Raw genomic sequence first — 16,163 nt, 5'->3', positions numbered from 1 at the left:
TAATTATATACAATATATATAATTAAGAAATTATAACAAAAATGTTATAATAAAAAATAAAAATTCTCTTATTTGTTTTCTCTTCAAATGTCTTATGTTCCTTGGCTATCTCCTCACACAGGTGTGCAGCATTACAACTCTGAGTGGAAGCTCTGAGTACGTGGGCAGGTTTGTGGACACACGGACCTCACACAGGGAAACTGGTAAGTGAAGGGGCTCTGTTATTGGGAATACCCTCAAGTGTTAGAGCAGGGAGGGCTTTCCTCCGGAGCAGTTTCATTCCGCAGAAAAGAACTGCCCCGTCTCCTGCTTTGTTATGAGCTGCTCACAAATTGAGGAGCTGGTTGGGGAAAGACTGGGGTCCCCACCGTTCAGTGTTAAGTTTCACTTAATCTCCCTATGTTCAGTCCCATGCCTCACCCCACTTCCTCTACTCTCACCCCACTTCCTCTACTCTACCTGGTCTCCCCAAGTCCGGAGCATCTCATTTCTTCATAAGATAAACTTCCCGTCTCTTGTACAGAAGGTGCCAGCCTGCAAATATGGAACATGAGGGAAGGTAGTGGTCTGATCCCTCAGTAACACATGTCCAAGCACCTCCTCATCTTAGCCTCATGTCTCACCTGTGGTTTTTGTGGTACCTAGAATCTCCAAGGGCTGAGCCTTTCCAGGTTCTGTGAGGTTTAATTGGCTCCTTTCCCAGTGGGCACCCCTATTCAGGGTTAGGAAGATTAAATTGCCCAAAGTTATACATCTAATCATGGAATTTAGACTCCACCTCAGGTTTGTCCGTCTTCAGACCTCTGTATTTCTTATTTTATAAAGCTAGAAAAAAGCCTGATAATCCTGAGAAAATAGAATACCAGAAGAACCAATTTCAGAATATAGATGCAGGATTCCTAAATGTTAACAAACTGAATCTAGCACAATATTGAAAAATCTATACAAGGCAGGCAACTCAGTAAAGAAATGCAGAGTAAAATGAGATATTACTTTTGTGTGTATGTGATTAACTTAGCAGAGATTTTAAGAAAGATCCTACCCATTGTAGGCAGTGGTTGGAGGAAATAGGCATTCCCATATGTTTTTGGTGTGAGAATAAATTGGCATCACCTTTCAAGGGGTCACTTTTACTATATGTAACAAAGTCTTAATATCCTCCATAACTTTTGGCCCAGAAGTTCCAGTTCTAGGAATTTATTTTCAGGAAACAATCATGATAGGCACAAACATTTAGCTATGAGGATAGTAATATCAATGTTATCTATAATATTGAAAAATTAATAACAATTTATCTGTTCACCACTATGGGCTTGATAAAATAAACTATAATACCAAACAAAATAATGTTGGAGAATAGTTTTAATAATAGGAAAATATGATAACGATACATTAAGTGAAATACATAGGTTCAGAATGGTATGTTCTCATTGTATTGCAATTTGTCTGTGCAAGTGATGAAAACTGAACTAAAAGTGGCTTAAGAGAAAGGAAAGGAATGTACTGATTCATAGTACTAGAAAGTCAGGGCGCATAACTCCTCAGGCAAGTTGGATCCAGGCACTCGTGGATCATCATGAGAAATCTATTTCCATCTCTTAATTTGTATTTTGTGTTGGTTTTACTTTCACACAGACTCTCCATGAGAGCTGTTAAAGAGGGTGTATTAGTCAGTGTCTTCCAGAGAAACAGAGCCAAGGGGACCCGGAAAGCTGATGGTGTAGATTCTAGGCTGAGTCTGAAGGCCTGAGAACCAGGAGTGCTGAGAGTAAAAGATTGATATCCCAACTCAAGTTGTCAGGTAGAGAGTGGACTCGGCCTTCCTCCACCTTTTTGTTCTATTCAGCTCTCAATGGATTTGATAGGCCCACCCACGCTGGGGAGGGCTGTCTTCTTTACTCAGTCTACTAATTCAAATATTAATCTCTTCTTGGAACACCTTCAGGCACACCCAGGAATAATTTTTAGCCAGTTATCTGGGCACCCTTGTGGCCCAGTCAAGTTGACACATAAAATTAACCATCACAAGTCCACCCCCTGTCAAGTTGACACTCATACATATCTCCTTAAACCATACTAATCTCCAAGTAAAGGATAACAGAGGCTTAATTCCACCTGACACAATACAACTGTCCATACAACTGAAAATGCACTAGCGCCTTCCTCAGAAGAGGAGGTAAAGTCCTTGAGTGATGTTTACTCTCCTTGTTATCCTCTAACTTAAACAGTATGATGTAGAATTAACAATACTTAAATACTATGATTTAAAGTCAATACATCTTATGTTGCATGATAAGGAAATAAGAGAGGAAAGAAAACATAGATACTCCCACACAATCATAACAAAATAAGGAGGAAATCCTCTATGACAGTTACAACCCTCATTTCTCTAACTGGCCATGTGGCTGGTACTTATACCTACTTTCTCCTACTACCCATTCTGTATTCCCTTTGCCTTCAGCAAGCACCTCAGATGGTCATCATCATTCTTTACTTGTAGGATGACCAAACCTTCATTCCTGAAGGGTCTGCACCATTAGTAGTCATGCCTGGGTTGGATTGTACTTTTCCATTGACCTTAATCATAGGACACAGTAATACTAAGAGATGTCTAAGGGATCTCCTGTATTCCACACATATTCTTCCTTACCTCCATCGTGGATAGTCCAATTTCCTCTTGGCAGCCAGGATCAATCTCCCCAGCCAGCATAGTAACTCCCTTCTTTGCCTGTTGATTCAGAGTCATGAGATGCCCAAAGTGGCCAGGTGGCTCTCTTAACTTCCAGCTCATTGGAATCATTGTTATATCTCTTAGTGGAAGCATTCCTCCTTCTGGAACTAAGACCTGTAGGCCAGCAGAGCATAAGGTCACAGGAACAGGAAGCTAAAACTTTGCTAGTGGGTCACTAAGGGTTAGAGTGAGTGGTACCACTCCCATTTCTACCCCAATTCCTGGATCCGTGAGTCCTGGCTATGGGAGAAACAGCACTGTATATTGGACACTGATTCAGAGCATATACAGCCTCCTGGAGAACCTGGCCGCAGCCCTGAGAGGTGTTGCCACCTAGCTGGCACTGTAACTGAGTCTTCACAGGGCCGTTCCACTGTTCTATCCAACCAGCTGCCTCAGGATGTTGGGGAGCATGTTAAGACTAGTACATTCCAAGAGTGTGGGCTCATTGCTGCACTTCTTTTGCTGTGAAGTTCTTTTTTTTTTTTTTTTTTTTAATGTGTGAAGTGAGTTCTTGGTCAGAGGCATTTCAGGATAAGGCATTCTGCGAGTCCACAGATGGTAGTTCTTGCAGAAGCACTGTGTGCAAGGAAGGCAAATCTGTATCCAGAGTAAGTGTCTATTCTAGGAAGAACAAAATGGTACCCCTTCCGTGATGGAAGTTGTCCAGTGTAGTCAACATGCCACAAAGTAGCTAGCAGATCACCTCGGGATGGTGCTGTATCGACTACTAGGTGTTGGTCTCTGCTGCTGGCAGGTCGGGCACTCAGCAGTGGCCACAGCCAGGTTGGCCTTGGGGAGTGGAAGTGCATGTTGCTGAGCCTGTGCATTGCCTTCACCCCTGCCACCATGGCTGCTTCATTCATGAGCCAAGTGGATGATGACTGGGCTGGCTGTGGAAGGACACTGGCATCCACAGGATGGGTCATCCTTTCCGCTTCATTATTAAAATCTTCCTCTGCTGAGCTTACCCTTCGGTGAGCATTCACGTGGGACACAAATACCTTCATGTTTTTTTGCCCACATATCTCTTCACCAAATTTCCTCATCACCAGTTTTCCAATCATGTTCCTTCTGAGTCCCTAACCATCCAGCCAAACCATTGGACACATAAATCAGTATATAATCACGTGTCTGGCCATTTCTCCTTCCAAGCAAAGTGAACACCCAGGTGCACTGTCTGAAGTTCTGCCCACACCACTGTCCTTCAGGGATGTCCCCAAAGGGCCTATGGTGCTACAGCCGTCCAGTTTTGGGTGGTGCCTGCATATTGTGCAGAACCATCTGTAAACCAGACCAGAGTCTTCTCTTTCTCTGTCAGCTGCCATGGAGAACTCACCATGAGGCCATAAGTGCAGGATGGGAGAGAGAAGGGGCAGCAGGAGTGGGGACCATGGACCTTTGGGCCACGTCTTCATGTAATTTACTTGTGCTTTCAGGGCCTGCTCAGGCCTGATCACGTATATGTCACTTCCATTTGATGATGGCGCGCTGCCGTGCACTGTGTGCCTTGGTGGGTCAGGTAACGCCCAGTTCATGGTGGGCAGTTCAGGTCACATGGTAACTTGGGAGTCCATGGTCAAGCGTTCAGTCTCTGCAAAGGCCCAGTAGCAGGCCAAGAGCTGTTTCTCAAAAGGAGAGTAGTTATCTGGAGGGGATGGCAGGGCTTTGCTCCAAAATCCTAAGGGCCTGCACTGCAGTTCACCTATAGGGGCCTGTCAAATGCTCCAAACAGCATCGCATGTCAAGAAGGAATATCTTGACACGCCCCTTACCCCTGGACCCCTCGAAATTTCACTGAGGTGGAAGGTCCCTGAATTTTTGTTGGATTTATTTCCCACCTTCTGGCATGCAAATGTCTTACCAAATCTAGAGTAGTTGCTACTTCTTGCTCACTAGGTCTAATTAGATTAATGTCATCAATGCAGTGGACCATAGTGATAGCTTTGTGGGAGAGAAAGGTGATCAAGATTCCTGAGAACTAAATTATGACATTGGGCTGGAGAATTGGTGTATCCCTGAGGTAGCATCGTAAAGGTCTGTTGTTGGCTTTGACAGCTGAAAGCAGACTGCTTGACAGGGTGGAGAAAAGGCATTTGCCAGATCAGTAGCTGCATGCGAGGTGCCAGGAGATGTGTTATTGGATTGGCCAAAAGGTTCATTCGGTTTTTTCCGTAAGATGGCTTTAGTAGCACTTAGTTGTCTTTAACTTCATTTGAAACAATGTTGTTAGATTGTATTATGACAGCTATCATATCAGCATGCATTTTTTAAAAGAAACTTATTAAAATTGGTGAATTTTTGTGTAGCCATTTTAATATTGAAGATGGAAGAAAAACAACATTTTCAGCATATTATGCTTTATTATTTCAAGAAAGGTAAAAACGCAACTGAAACGCAAAAAAAGATTTGTGCAGTGTATGGGGAGGGTGCTGTGACTGATCGAACTTGTCAAAAGTGGTTTGCAAAGTCTCGTGCTGGAGATTTCTCTCTGGGCAATGCTCCATGGTCGGGTAGACCAGTTGAAGTTGATAGCAATCAAATTGAGACATTAATTGAGAATAATCAACGTTATACCACACGGAAGATAGCTGACATGCTCAAAATATCCAAATCAAGCAATGAAAATCATTTGCACCAGCTTGGTTATGTTCGTTGCTTTGATGTTTGGGTTCCACATAAGTTAAGCGAAAAAAACCTCCTTGACTGTATTTCTGCATGTGATTCTCTCCTTACACATAATGAAAACAAATTGTGATGAGTGATGAAAAGTGGATACTGTACAATAATGTGGAATGGAAGAGATAGTGGGGCAAGCGAAATGAACCACCACTAACCACACCAGAGGCTGGTCTTCATCCAAAGAAGGTGATGTTGTGTATATGGTGGGATTGGAAGGGAGTCCTCTATTATGAGCTTCTTCCAGAAAACGAAACGATTAATTCCAACAAGTACTGCTCCCAATTAGACTGACTGAAAGCAGCACTTGATGAAAAGCGTCCGGAATTAGTCAACAGAAAACGCATAATCTTCCATCAGGATAACGCAAGACCACGTGTTTCTTTGATGACCAGACAAAAACTGTTAAAGGGGCTTCCCTGGTGGCGCAGTGGTTGAGAATCTGCCTGCCAATGCAGGGGACACGGGTTCGACCCCTGGTCTGGGAAGATCCCACATGCCGCGGAGCAGCTGGGCCTGTGAGCCACAATTACTGAGCCTGCGCGTCTGGAGCCTGTGCTCCGCAACAAGAGAGGCCGCGATAGTGAGAGGCCCGCGCACCGCGATGAAGAGTGGCCCCCGCTTGCCACAACTAGAGAAAGCCCTCGCACAGAAACGAAGACCCAACACAGCCAAAAATAAGATAAATAAATAAAGAATTATTAAGAAAAACAAAACAAAAACTGTTACAGCTTGGCTGGTAAGTTCTGATTCATCCGCCATATTCACCAGACATTGCACCTTCAGATTTCCATTTATTTTGGTCTTTACAAAATTCTCTTCATGGAAAAAATTTCAATTCCCTGGAAGACTATAAAAGGCACCTGGACAGTTCTTTGCTCAAAGAAATAAAAAGTTTTAGGAAGATGGAATTATAAAGTTGCCTGAAAAATGGCAGAAGGTAGTGGAACAAAATGGTGAATACATTGTTCAATACAGCTCTTGGTGAAAATGAAAAATGTCTTTTATTCTTACTTAAAAACTGAAGGAACTTTTTGGCCAACACAGTACTTTGCTCAAGCAATGAAACCACATCTGGTACAATAACTGCTATTGGAAACACCACCTGGTTAAGCTTGTGATAATCCATTATTATTCTTTAAGACCCATCTATCTTCTGCACAGACCAGAAAGGCAAGTTGAACGGCAATATGGTGGGAATTAACACCCCTTTATCCTTGATGTCCTTGATGGTGGCACTAATCTCTGCGATACCTCCAGGAATGCAGTACTGCTTTTGGTTTACTATTTTCCTACGTAGAGGCAGCTCTAGTGGCTTCCACTTGGCCTTTCCCACCCTAATAGCTCTCACTCCACAAGTCAGGGAACTGATGGGGGGATTCTGCTAGCTGCTGAGTATATTTATTCCAATTACACATTCTGGAACTGAGGAAATAACTACAAGGTGGGTTCAAGGACCCACTGGGCCCTCTATGAGACAGACCTGAGCTAAAACTCCATTGATCTCCTGACTTATATCAGGCTGTCCTCTGACTGGTGGGTCACAGTGACATTTTGGGTCTCCTGGCATTAATTTCAGTTCAGAGCCAGTGTCCAGAAGCCCCTGAAAGGTCTGATTATTTCCTTTCCACCAATGCACAATTACTCTGGCAAAGGCTGAAGTTCCCTTTGGGGGAAGGCTGAGAGAAAGATCAACAGCATAAATTCTTGGTAGCATACGAGGGTCCTTCCTCAAGGGGACTGGCCTCCCCTTCATTCAACGGGTTCTGGGTCTGTAAACTGGCTCAAGTCTGGGAATTGACTGTGGGACCATTATTCCAGTTAGACTTTTGTTCACCAGACCTGGAATTTTTTTGCTCATATAGATCAAGTAAGAATTTAGTAGGCTTCCTATCTATTTCACTTCTCGAACACCACCATCAACTAGCCAACTAGGTCTATGAGAGTCAGACTGTTCTATTAATACTTTGACTCTGCTATCCATTATGGTAACCAAGCCCATCTCGCCTTTGGGTGGTTGAGTGCTACCACTTGGCCTCCACCATCCTGGGATCCAGTTACTCCCATCGCATTTAGGGTTCCCAATTCAGTGGCTGCAGTTGCCACTGGGAGGTCTGGCCTACAGAGAAGAGCAATCTCGGAGCTCCTCCAGGCTGCTGGGGCTCCCCTCACAAATTTCCTTCTCACTGTCTTCCAGACCCTCCCAGAGTGGGTGAGTAGGCCTTAAATGACAAATCTCCTGTAACGTTCCAATCTCCCTAATCCTTTGAATCCTTTCCTTGACATTAAACCAAGGCAGGTTCATCATTTCCAGTTCACTCACTGTGGGCCCCCTTTTGGCCCATGTTTCAGCCAACCAACCAACCAAACTGTTCTGACTTCCCAAGCTGCAAACTAAATGCAGAATCTCTGCTTAGTGAGTCCATATCAGTAAATTTGGCCTGATCCAATTTTATGTTCCTTCCACCATTACCCCACACTCTTAGTGTCCATTCCTCCACGTTCCCCAGATCTCTGTCTGTGTAAATTAGGAAACCTTAAGTTATATATTGTTATAAATTATATATGAATATAAATACTAAAAAGAGATTTATTATAAGGTATTGGCTCCTATGATTATTGAGGCTGAGAAGTCCCATGATCTGCCATCTGTAAGCTGGAGACCAAAGAGAACTGTTCTTCTGGTGTATCAGAGGCCTGAGAGCTGGAGAGCAGATGGCGTAGATTCTAGTCTGAGTCTGAAGGCTTGAGAACTAGGAGTGCTTGAGGACAGGACTTTAAATGGGCAGAGAGCAAATTCAACCTCTTTGCACCTTTTTGTTCTATTCAGCCCTCAACAGATTGGGTAAGGCCCACCCACAGTGGGGAGGGCCATCTGCTTTACTCAGCCCGCTGATTCAAATGTTAGTCTCTTCTGGAAACACTTTCACAGACTACCCAGAAATAAGGGTCAACCAGCTATCTGGGCATCCTGTGGCCCGGTCAAGTTGACATATAAAACTAACCATCACAGAGGGCTAGAAGCAGCTCTGGGATGATGTTTTACCAACGTGAAAGTCTAACAAAAATAGAGTCTTTCCTTTCAAATCATTCCAGCAAAAATCCCAATGCTGAATCTCTTTGGCCAGGCTTGGGCCACGTACTCCTCTTCTTCAGCTGAGAGGTGGTGTGAGTGCCACCTTAATAGTAGTTTAGATAGCTAAAATTTATTGAGTACTAATTATGTGTAAATCATGAATCTGAGTCTAAATTTTCTGTGATTAGATGTGTAACCTTGGGCAATTTAGCCTCCCCAAGCCTGAAAAGAACTCAAAATCAGTGTCCTCTGTATTATTTCACTTAATCCTCTTGACAACTCCAATAAAATAGATTCTATCATTTAACGATGAAGAAACTGAAGCCCAGGCAGGTTAAGTATATTATGCATGACAAAAGAATTAGCAAATGTTGAGTCCACTTGCATGGATTGAAAATATGGGTGGAGGCAGTTTCCTCCCAAAAGAATCAGATGCTGCTTCTGACATTGAAGATAGAGCCCCAAACCAAAGAAAAACAAAATGAAACAAAACAAACAACCACTCAGGATACAGGGATGTGACGACTTTAAAAATCTATCACTAATATACTCATAAAGGTAAGAGAATATATTGCACTTGTGTTATAAGAACAGGATGATATAATTATAAATATTAAGAGGAAAAAAAAAGCCCTTAAAAGTTAAAGCAGGATAGTAGACCCAAAAAATGTAATAGAAGAGTTGGAAGGTAAACTTGAGGAAATCCTGAAGAAGGTGAAGAGATGGAAAATAGGAGAGAAAAGATGAGAAGATTAAAACAATAAGTCTGAGAGGTTCAATATCTGAATAATAGGAGTTCCAGACAGAGAGAACAGAGAAGATTTAGGGGAAGCAGTCATCAGTAAAACAATAGAGAAAAATTTACCAAGCTCAAGGACATGAGTTTCCAGATTGAGGGGTCCTTCAAATGCCCAGAAAAAAGGATGAAAAGAGACCCACCAAGACACATCATCATGAAATTTCAGAACATGGGGGCAAAGAGATTTAAAAAATCTTTGAGAGAGAAAAAGAGAGATGGAGATTAGGAATCAGATTTGACTTTTCAATCTTCAGTGAATAACACTGGAAGCAAGAAGACAACAGAGCAATGCCCTCAAAATTCTGAAGCAGAATGATTTCCAACCTAGGATTCTCCATCCAGCTAAGTTATCAATCAACTATGAGGGTAAATAAAGACATTTTCAAGTATGCAAGATTTCAAAGCATTTCCCTCCTATGCATCCTTTCTGAAGAAGCTACTGATTTTTTTTAAATTAATTAATTAATTTTTGGCTACGTTGGGTCTTCGTTGCTGCCCGTGGGTTTCCTCTAGTTGTGGTGAGCGGGGGCTGCTTTTCGTTGTGGTGCGTGGGCTTCTCATTGCGGTGGCTTTTCTTATTGTGGAGCATGGTCTCTAGATGCGCGGGCTTCAGTAGTTGTAGCACATGGGCTCAGTAGTTGTGGCTCACGGGCTTAGTTGCTCTGCGGCATGTGGGATCTTCCTGGACCAGGAATCAAACCTGTGTCCTCTGCATTGGCAGGGGTATTCTTAACCACTGCACCACCAGGGAAGTCCTTACTGTACCTTTTTTAAAAAAATTAATTAATTAATTTATTTTTGACTGCATTAGGTCTTCGTTGCTGCGCACGGGCTTTCTCTAGTTGTGGCAAGCGGGGGCTACTCTTTGTTGCGGTGCATGGGCTTCTCATTGCAGTGGCTTCTCTTGTTGCGGACCATGGGCTCTAGGTGCACGGGCTTCAGTAGTTGTGGCGCGTGGGCTCAGTAGTTGTGGCTCGCGGGCTCTAGAGCACAGGCTCCGTAGTTGTGGTGCACAGGCTTAGTTGCTCCGTGGCATGTGGGATCTTCCCGGACCAGGGCTCGAACCCATGTCTCCTGCATTGGCAGGCGGATTCTTAACCACTGCGCCACCAGGGAAGCCCCTTACTGTGCTTTCTGAACAAGAGAATAAACCAAGAGGAAGGCATGACATACAATAAATAGGAATCTGACACAGGAGAAAGGTGAAGGGAATCCTCAGGGCGAGGGTAATGGGAGATACCAGGATGACAGCTGTGCACTGGATGCAGAAGGAAACAAACTCAGATTGAAGCAATGCGACCTGAGAGAGAGATGAGTTGAGGGCTGCCACCACCATTCGCCCCACCACCATCATGCGGACTTTTAAATCAAGGATAAAATGTCCAGAGAGTCTGACCCACATTTTCCTCTGAACTTCGTCAACATGCTAATCACTCCTGCATGCCCTGCTGCCTGATCTGGATATCTGTGGATAGTGTCTCGAAATGCTCTGCTTAGACCTCTTCTAGGAGTTGGAGGGCAAGTCTTGGTGAACAGAAAATACGGAACAGCCTCTCCCTCTGACTGTATCCTGGCCAAACACCTAAAACCTGACCCATGCTGTGGTGCTGCCACATGTCTCAACTGTGCTGAGCCCGATGCCCAGTGTTACTCATCATGTCACTCAGTGATTTTCCCATAAAAGGCTCTTATAAATGCTCAGGGAAGCTGAAACCAGGCAATGACCCAGAGACAGTTCAGCTTATCTTCTCCTTCAACAGTGCCAGCGTCACCCTTTCCTTACCCTCCTTGTTTGGTGCTTACTACTCAGATTTTCAAAACTCAGTAATATTTAGGGAGGCATATCTAGGTGGAAAACTAAAAAGGAAAAGTGAGAATGATCAACACGAAAGTCATCACAGTGGTTAGCGCTGGCGGGTAGAGAAGAGGCTGCAGCTGAGGAGTAAACAGAGGTCTTGGAAGGACTGGCTATGTTTTATATCTCAAACTTAGTGGATGGTTGCTTTTTTGTTTTTTTGTTTTTGAATTTTATTGTATTTTTTTTTATACAGCAGGTTCTTATTAGTTATCTATTTTATACATATTAGTGTATGTATGTCAATCCCAGTCTCCCAATTCATCCCACCCCTCCTTCCCCCGTTGGTGTCCACACGTTTGTTCTCTACATCTATGTCTCTGTTTCTGCCTTGCAAACCGGTTGATCTGTACAGAGTGAAGTTAAGTCAGAAAGAGAAAAACAAATATCATATATTAACGCATATATGTGGAATCTAGAAAAATGGTACAGTGGGTGATTGTTTACCCTATTATTACATTTAAGTTGCACGAATGATTTTATTCCCCTTTTTGTTTGTATGATGCATTTCACAGCAAACCATTGAAAAGAATCAGGTGCTGTTACTCAATAAATAAGGAAATGAATGAGGACAAGCAGAACTAAGAAATGTTCTTCCAGAATCTTTGAAAAATGAAAACACCTGCAAAGAGAGAAAACAGGAGGGGACACTTGTGTCTGGCTTTTTCTGTTACAGGGAACAGAGACCTGCTTAATTTATTCATTTTTTTAAAAATTCATTTTATTTATTTATTTATTTGGCTGTGTTGGGTCTTCGTTTCTGTGCGAGGGCTTTCTCTAGTTGCAGCGAGCGGGGGCCACTCTTCATCGCAGTGCGCGGGCCTCTCACTGTCGCGGCCTTTCTTGTTGCAGAGCACAGGCTCCAGACGCGTAGGCTCAGTAGTTGTGGCTCACGGGCCCAGTTGCTCTGCGGCATGTGGGATCTTCCCTGACCAGGGCTCGAACCCGTGTCCCCTGCATTGGCAGGTGGATACTCAACCACTGTGCCACCAGGGAAGCCCAATTTATTCATTTTTTTAAAAAATATTTTATTTTATTTGAAGTACAGTTGATTTATATTGTTGTGTTAATTTCTGCTGTACAGCAAAATGATTCAGTTATATGTATATATACATTCTTTTTCATTATGGTTTATCACAGGATATTGAATATAGTTCCCTGTGCTATACAGTAGGACCATTCTCTATATAACAGTTTGCATCTGCTAATCCCAAACTCCCAATCCATCTCTCCCCCACCCCTGCTTAATTTAACTCAAGAAAGGAGTTGGGGTTGTTTTGAGTCTACGTGTGGAATGAACTGGAATGATAAAACTCAGGTAGTTTTTCACTCTCTCTACAGGCATCTCTGTGTCCCTGTCTGTCTGCTCTGCTCCCTATTGGCTGTACAGTAAACCTCCCCCAAATTCTTTGGCTTAAAACAACAATTGCCATTTATTTATTGGCTCATGATGCTGTGATTTGGGAAGGGATTGGCAGGAACAGCTCACCCCTGCTCCATCAAGTGTTGGCTGGGTCAGCTTGACTGGGGCTGGAGGGTGCTGATGGCTTCACTCACATGTGTGGCTTCTCAGCTAACATGTCCAGAACAGCGAGGGGCTGGCTGGACCAGTCTCTCCAGCAGGGCTTCTTTACAGGAGACTTAAGGCTCCAAGAGGAGTAAAGCAGAAGCTGTCAGGCCCCTTAAGCACTAGGTCCAGAACTGGCACCATGTCACTTCTGCTACATTTTGTTGGTCAAAGCAAGTTCATATCATGGGGAGGAGAAATAGACTTCACCTCCTGATGGGGGAAGTGGCCTGCTTACAGAGGTGGGAAGAATACTTGGCAGCTATTTTTGCAAACAATAGCTTTCCTCCCACCACATAATTTTGATTTGCATATAATTTTAGTTTGTTGTTGCCTTAACTCCACCCATGTTTTTCTGTCACCTACAACTTTATTGCCAACTAGCAAACTCGTTTTGTGTTTTTAAGTTCAAATTCATAAGAACTGTTTGGTTCAGTTCATCTTTTCACCTCATGCCAGTGGTCAAAGCCTATTTTTTTTCTCAAGTTTTTAGTTTGAAAAACGTTAAGCTTTCAGAATAGTTGCATGACTAATACACTGAATGCCTATATACCCTTCACGTAGAGTCACCAATTTTAACATTTGCCACATTTGCTGGATCACACTTTCTCTCTCTATGCATGAATGTATGCAGTTAGTTGAAGACGTCATGGCATTTTGTCTTTAAATACTTTGGTATATATCTCCTGAGAACAAGGGCATTCTCTTACATAACCACAATCAAATGAGCATACTCAAGATATTGAACAATTATATACAACTATAATCTAATGTACTGTCCGTATTAATATTTCCACGATTGCCCCAATATTGTCCTTTATATATGATTTTTTTGGATCCAATATTCAAATTATGATCACTCATAGAAATTAGTTGTCATGTCTCCCTGGTGTCCTTTAATTTAGACAAGTTCTCTGGCTGTTTTTCATATTTTAAAAAAAAATGTTTATGTATTTATTTTTGCTGCACCAGCTCTTCGTTGCAGCACGTGGGATCTTTTAGTTGCAGCATGCAGACTCTTAGTTGTGGCATGTGAACTCTTAGTTGCGGCATGCGAGATCTAGTTCCCCAACTAGGGATCAAACCCCAGCCCCCTGCATTGGGAGCATGGATTCTTACCCACTAGACCACCAGGGAAGTCCCTGTATTTCATCTTTATGACATTGACTTTTTGGAGAGTCTAGGCCAGTTGTTTTGCACAATGTCTTTCAATTTGGATTTGCCTGATTATTTCCTCATGATCAGATTCAGCTTAAACCTTTTTGGTGAGAATACTACATAGGTGATGTAGTGTGGCTAGCCAGTTGATTAGTTGCTCTTAGACAATTGCTGGCCAGTTGCCTATTTGTGCTCACTCCCATCCCCCTTCTCTTTTCCTGTCCCCCATCATTCCCCAGTCTCCTTAGCCCAGAACCTTCTGTGTAAGTTTGGCCAAGGGGAGACAGTGACAGATGATTGGAGAAGAGGAGAAGTGGAAGGGCTGGGATATTTCCCTCTCTTTCTCTTTTCCTGTGAGGTCCTTGACTGTGGCTGCTTCTCTCCTATGAAGTCTCTTGTTCCCCCCCCCAGACAGACCCTGCCTCTGTGGTTCCAGCTCCCTGGAAATCCCCTTCCTTTGTTCTGGCTCCTTCTCACTGGCCCCAACCTCTGTGCTCTGATAAAACCTCCTTCTCCTGCCATCCCTTCAGCCCTAGGGCAGCACTTAACTTCTGGCTGTTGCTAACCTCCAGTTGCCTTACCATCCTGTGTTTAGCTTCTCAGCTTTTCCATTTCCTGTGGAACCAATTTCCTTTATTTGGTTTGAAAAACCCAGGCTGGCGTTTGCTTTCCTGACTAAACCCTGACTAATACAGGCAGGGTGTCTAATCCCAGTGACCTATGGGATGGGGTTACATGGTATAAACTAAGGCAGCATTAGCAACAGGGGCTATAAGAGGAGAAATTCCTTTAGAAGGAGGAGTACGCACTGTAGGTCTCCTCCCTGGTTACACGGAAAGGAAACATACAAAAAGGTAACATCTCTGGGTGGTAGAATTTTGGGAGATTTTCATATTATTATTATTATTATTATTATTTTTTTTTGGGTGAAGTAGAAAAGAATATTTTATTGGTTTGCCAGGCAAAGGGGAACACAGCAGGCACCTCAAAAAACTGTCCCAACCCAGGAGGATTTGATGAGGAGTTTTATAGCAATGGTTCAAGGGTGGGGCTGCTGATAAGATTAGAGTGTGCGAAGGGCCTGCACTCCTCTAATCTGATCTCAGGTAATCTTCTTGATAAGCTTCTCTGGTACGAAGAATGCTGACATCTTCCATTTGTTGAGTTTAAGTCTATAAAGGGTTTAAGGATATTGTTATGTATATCCCTTGAGGCGGAACCAGGACCCTGCCCCAAGGCTGCACTATTGTTTCTTTTTTTTTTTTCATATTTTCATATTATTTTTTTCTTCTTTTTTGTTTATCCACATTACTTATGTTTTCTGCAATGGACATGGATTGTTTTGGCATGAAGAAAAAAAATCTAGCATGCCATATTTAGTAAACAAATGAGAGGATGTTGTGCCCAATAAGATATATCAGAGGATATGGAAGTGGCTAACCCCCATAAGAGTACTTTGGCTCCCAAATATTTTTTTCAGCTTTATTGAAGTATAATTGATAAATAAAATTGTAATAGATTTAAAGTGTACACTGTGATGATTTGACTATGCATGTACATTGTGAAATGATTCCCACCATTGAGTTAACACTTCCATCATCTCACATATTTACCATTTATTTATTTATTTTGGTGCAAACACTTAAGTTCTATTCTCTTAGTAAATTTCAATTATACAGTGCAGCGTTATCAACTGTAGTCACCATGTTATACATTAGATCTTCAGACCTTATTCACCGTATAACTGAAAGTGTGCACCCTTTTACTAACCTCTCCCCTTTTGTTGCAACCCCCAGCCCCTAGCAAACACCATTCTATTCTTTGTTTCTATGAGTTCAACTTTTTTTTTAATTAAAGTATAGTTGATTTACAATATTGTGTTAGTTTTAGGTGTACAGCAAAGTGACTCAGATATATCTATATCTATATCTATTTTTTAAGGGTTCTATTCCATTATAGAATGTTACAAGATATTGAATATAATTCCCTATGCTTTACAGTAAATCCCTGTTGCTTATCTATTTTATGTATAATAGTTTGTATCTGTTAATTCCATGCTCCTAATTTGTCCCTCCTTCCCTCCCTTTCCCCTTTGGTAACCATCAGTTTGTTTTCTATATCCATAGGTCTGTTTCTGCTGTGTATAGGGATTCATTTGTATTATTTTTTAGATTCCACATATGAGTGATATCATATAGTATTTGTCTTTCTCTTTCTGACTTATTTCACTAAGTAAAATATTCTCGAGGTCCATCCATGTTCCTGCAAATGGCAATATTTCATTCCTTTTATTGGCTG

General features: G+C 42.4%; 1 protein-coding gene and 1 long non-coding RNA gene across 5 annotated transcripts in view; one reads left to right on the top strand and one right to left on the bottom strand.

Moving 5' to 3' along the window:
- Nucleotides 1–16,163, top strand: part of LOC309649899 — a 309,487-nt gene that overhangs the window by 38,403 nt on the left and 254,921 nt on the right. For all 4 annotated transcript variants that reach the window (XR_014257347.1, XR_014257348.1, XR_014257349.1 and 1 more), the window contains one exon: nt 122–203. This is a non-coding gene — a long non-coding RNA (uncharacterized lncRNA). The remainder of the gene's footprint in view (nt 1–121; nt 204–16,163) is intronic.
- The window catches only part of ALOX15 (arachidonate 15-lipoxygenase), a 71,647-nt gene continuing 55,703 nt past the window's right edge, over nt 220–16,163 (bottom strand). The window contains exon 15 of the mRNA XM_082440508.1: nt 220–3,152. The gene's annotated coding sequence lies outside the window, so the exon portion shown is untranslated. The remainder of the gene's footprint in view (nt 3,153–16,163) is intronic.

This window comes from Balaenoptera physalus (assembly GCF_965194825.1).
Source record: "Balaenoptera physalus genome assembly, chromosome: 20".
Lineage (NCBI taxonomy): Eukaryota > Metazoa > Chordata > Mammalia > Artiodactyla > Balaenopteridae > Balaenoptera > Balaenoptera physalus.
This window is presented reverse-complemented; position numbering and strand designations above follow the sequence as displayed.